Source organism: Alosa alosa, chromosome 19 (genome assembly GCF_017589495.1).
Source record: "Alosa alosa isolate M-15738 ecotype Scorff River chromosome 19, AALO_Geno_1.1, whole genome shotgun sequence".
In the NCBI taxonomy this organism is placed as follows: domain Eukaryota; kingdom Metazoa; phylum Chordata; class Actinopteri; order Clupeiformes; family Clupeidae; genus Alosa; species Alosa alosa.
This window is the reverse complement of record NC_063207.1, coordinates 847,106-852,105: the sequence shown is the minus strand read 5'-3', so window position 1 is coordinate 852,105 and position 5,000 is coordinate 847,106. Positions and strand designations below refer to the sequence as shown.

Here is a 5,000-nt window from a genome sequence, read left to right as displayed (position 1 = left end):
GCGGATGGATGATAAGTTTTGCTATGCGGTTACGGTTGAAATAATAGCCCATCCGCGCATCTCTAGTAGAAGATAAAGAATATACTAAATATACAAAATACAAATTATACTAAATAAAACTTAATCAAAATCAATTCTAAAAAACAGTATCCACATATTGGGTGAATAATCAATCAGGTGCTCTTGCAATGACTGAAGCCTGTGGTTCTCAGTGCATAAGGTAAGGTAAAGGTGCATGTAAGTCAAACAGTGCAACAGTGCAAGAATAAAGTCTATATATCTATATATAAATAACTATATTAAGAAAGGTATGTGGCATGGAGGGGGGGGTTGTGCATATGTGCTGATACAGCACGCAAACAGTGAGGCAGAAGACAAATGTAAAGTGGCTAGTGGACAGACAGTTCAAGACATGGAGGTGGTGAAGAGGCAGACAGACTATCGAGGAGAAGTCTATTTCTCCTCTTCCCTTAACCCATCCCACTGGATGCTGCACGGTATAACATTCTATCTCCCGCTGGGTGCTGCGTAGCGCAACATTGAATCTCCTGCTGGTTGCTGCGTAGCGCAGCATGCTTTTTATTTCATGTTTCTAGGTGTACAGAGGCTTAGATATTAAGGTTTTGGTAGGCGTTGACAACTTAGTATTTTTCAGAAAACCCTCAGGAAATAAGGTTATTTAGTCTAGTATGCCATAGGATTCTATTCAGTTCAATGGCCCTGGGGATGACTTCCTCAGTCTGTCTGTTGTGCAAGGCAGTGAGCAAAGTCTCCAGCTGATCAGGCTCTTCTGCTTAACAATAGTGCAATAGTGTTTGTGTCTGTTTTATGTTGTACCTGTTGTGTAGTCTTGCTTGTGTGTGTTACATGTTTGTGGGGCCAAAGACGAATTTCCACAGTAGTTGACAATAAAGACTTCTATTCTATTCTATTCTATTCTATTCTATTCTATTCTATTCTATTCTATTAAACAGCATCAAAGCATCGGTAGCATTTCTTAAGAAATGTTTATTTTTTCAAAATTACTTTGTCGGAGAATTCTTTATGCTTCTGCGTCGAATCAACGGCGTACCCCCGCAGACCCCTCTGCGTTGTTGCGAACCCCTCTCCGACCCCCCTAGCTCCACGTGCACCTTCAAAAAATTGTAACTTTGCGTCAAGGCGATGCAGACCGCAAGGACTGTGATTGGTCAACTCGTCCTGTGTGTTGATAGTCGGTGTTTCAAGCATCCTACTGTGGGGAGTTAGCAACATGCTAGTTCACTGACCTAAGCTTTGCAAATAAACTCAGACATATTTTGGTTACAATGACGTGGTTATCCGTTTGTAAAGTGTTTATATCTCAGTAACATTTTGAAATTAGCACTTCGCCGGCAAGCAGTACTTTGTGGGCAGTTGCTAAAGTGTAGCAGTGCTAAAGTTCGCCTGCTAACATAACTTAAACTGGGTGGCAGTCACCTCGCAAATAACCTCAGACTTATTTGCTGGTTTACTGTGTCTATTTCTCCATACATACTCTCCATACTTTGTACATACGTACAAAATCTAAGCAAGAAAAGGCCAAACAAATAAGATTAATATTTTGGCATGACAGTCTATGGGGTTTGCCATTCTGAGTAGCAGAGCTCGTTTACATTCTCTGTGAGTAGGCTGCCTTTTCGGTCATAGGCTACAGTCTTGTTTCAGTGGTGGGCGACGCAAACACAGGCGACACAGAGCGTTATGGCGGTGAAATGCACCGCGATGCAAAGCAACCCGACGCAGAACCATAAAATGGTCACAATGGCGTAGGAGATAGACAAATAAATAGATAGATAGATAGATACTTTATTGATCCCCAGGGGAAATTCAAGGTCTCAGTAGCATACAGACAACACACACTTTCACTAACAGCAGAAAAAGTAATTAAAAGTATATAATATAAAAACACAACTAAGCAATAAGGATAGTAGAAGATAAAGAATATACTAAATATACTAAAATACAAATTATACTAACTAACACTTAATACAATATATAAAAATATACTAAAATACAAATTACAAAAATACAAATTATACTAACTAACACTTAATCTAAATCAATTCTAAAAACAGGATCCACATAGTGGTGATTAATCAATCAAGAGGCGCTTGCCATGACTGAGGCAGGGACTGAGCCTGTGATTCTCTGTGCATAGTAAGGTATGGTAAGGTGCTCTAAGGTGCTCTGTGTGAATGAGTGTCATGGTGGTAGTGCAATGGTGATAGTGGTCATGGTGATAGTGCAAATGAGTAAGTCCAACAGTGCAACAGTGCAAGAATAAGTCTATATATCTATATATCTCTCTATATATATCTCTATTTTAAGAAAGGGTATAAGTGTGGCCACAGTTCGGTTGTGGCATGGAGGGAGGTGTTATGCATATGTGCTAATGTGCTAATATAGCATGCAAACATTGAGGCAGAAAGACAGTTGTAAAAAGTGGCTAGTGGACAGACAGTATCCAAACATGGAGGGGGTGAAGAGGCAGACAGACTATGCAGAGAAGTCTATCTCTTCTCTTCCCTTAAGTGAAGCATTGAACAGTTCAATGGCCCTGGGGACAAATGACTTCCTCAGTCTGTCTGTTGTGCAAGGCAGTGAGCAAAGTCTCCAGCTGATCAGGCTCTTCTGTTTAACAATAGTGCTGTGGAGTGGGTGACACTCATTGTCCAAGATGTTGATCAGTTTGTTCAGGGTCCTTTTGTCAGATAGTGAAGTGATGCACTCCAGTTCAGCTCCCACTACAGAACCAGCTTTCCTTACAAGCCTGTCAATTCGCCCCGCATTCTTCTTCCTTGTGCTTCCTCCTCAGCATACCACTGCATAGAAGAGGACGCTGGCAACAACAGACTGGTAGAACATCCTGAGGAGCTTGCTGCACACATTGAAGGACCGCAGCCTCCTCAGGAAGTACAGCCTGCTCTGCCCTTTCTTGTAGAGTGCATCAGTGTTGGCTGACCAGTCCAGTTTATTGTCCAGGTGGAGACCCAGATACTTGTAGGTGCTTACCACCTCCACATTGACCCCATCAATGGGGACTGGTAGCAGAGTGGGCTTAGACCGGCGGAAATCCACCACCATCTCCTTGGTCTTTGAAGTGTTGAGTTGAAGATGATTGAGTTTGCACCATTGCACAAAGTCCTCCACCAGGCTCCTGTACTCCTCCTCCTGTCCGTTCCTGATACACCCCACAATTGCAGTATCATCAGAAAAACTTCTGCATGTGGCATGACTTCGGTGTTGAAGCAGAAGTCAGATGTGTACAGGGTGAACAGGACTGAGAGAGCACAGTTCCCTGTGGCCCTCCCGGTGCTGCTGATCACAGTGTCAGAGAGACAGTTCTTCAGTCTGACGAATTGTGGTCGCTCGGTCAGGTAATCTGTAATCTAGGTTACCAGGTGAGCGTCCACACCCATCTGCAAGAGCTTGTCTCCCAGTCTGAGGGGTTGGATGGTGTTAAAAGCACTTGAGAAATCAAGAGATCAATCACAGCACTTTTCCCCTTGTCTAGGTGAGAATGTGTCCTGTGTAGAAGATAAGTGATGGCATCGTCCACGCCCACTTTCTCCTGGTATGCAAACTGTAACGGGTCTAGTGCTTGGCGCACCTGGGGTCTGAGCATACCTAAGACGAGTCGCTCTATTGTCTTCATCACATGTGATGTAAGAGCGACAGGTCTGTAGTCATTAAGCTCACTATGGTGTGGCTTCTTAGGGACAGGGGGTGAGACATGATGTCTTCCACAGTGTTGGAACTTGTCGAGGCGTAGACTCCAGTTAAAGATGTGCTTCAGTGGCTCCCCAGTTCAGCAGCACAGGCCTTGAGTAGCCTTGGACACAGTCTGTCAGGCCACGCTGCTTTATTGATGCACAGCTTCTGTAGTTGTACTGTCACTTGCTCTGTTGTGATGATGGGGGGGTGTAAGGGGAGGGGGAGGGGGAGGGGTGCATCTGGGATCTGTGTGTCTGATGGCTGTTGACTGAGGTCGTTTTCACCTCATTGTTTGTGATCGCCATGTGGGGGAGGGGTGCAATATCCAGTGATTTTGGGGGTACGATAGCCTGTGATGATGGAGGTGAGTGTTGCACTGGTATTGAGGGGGGTGGGGGCTGGGGGATGACCACCTCCTTGATGTCCCTGTCAAGGCTGCCAGAGGTCGTGGACGCCCTCAACAGGCACAGGCAAGGAGGCGCCAGGCAGGGGCAGGGCGTGAGGTGATGGTGGCTTAGGTCGTTGGCTGTCACCAGGATGTAGAGCTGGAGAGACTGGGAGGCTGGGAGGTGGGGGTAGGGCAGGCACGTGTCTGAGTCAGCCGGGGGTGGTGGACAGACCACCACCATTGGAGCTGGAGCAGGGCAGTCAAACCTGTTGTAGAAGTGGTTCAACTGGTTCGCCCTGTCCAGGTCCCCCTCCACAGAGCTGCTGCTCTTTTTCAGGCCAGTGATAGCCTTCATGCCGTCCCATGCCTCCTTCAAGTTGTTTTCCTGCAACTTCTGTTCCACCTTCCTTCTGTAGTCCTCCTTAGCCTCCTTCAGCTTGAATTTGAGTTCCCCTTGCACGCGCCTCAGCTCTGCCATGTCCCCTCTCTGAGCGCCATCTTTTTTCCTATTAAGAAGGGTCTTGACATTGCTGCTTATCCAAGGCTTGTTGTTGGGAAAGCAGCATACAGTTCAAGTTGGGAACAACAATGTCCATACAGAAGTTCAGGTAGTCAGTTGTGCACTGTGTGACCTCCTCTAAGTCCTCTCCATTCTGTAACACACTCCAGTCAGTGCACTCGAAGCAGTCTCTCAGAGCCTCATCCGCTTCAGGTGTCCACTTCCTGAAGGTGCGTGTGGCAACTGGTAGCCTCTGTACTTTGGGCTTGTACATTGGCTGGAGATGAATGAGGTTGTGGTCTGACTTTCCCAGTGGGGGGAGGGGGTTTGCACTGTATGCATCCCTCACGTTTGCATACATGAGGTCTATTGTCCTGT

At 46.0% G+C, this 5,000-nt stretch overlaps 1 protein-coding gene across 1 annotated transcript in view; it reads left to right on the top strand.

Annotated features, from left to right (window-relative positions):
- The window catches only part of trim55a (tripartite motif containing 55a), a 35,788-nt gene that overhangs the window by 21,312 nt on the left and 9,476 nt on the right, over positions 1–5,000 (top strand).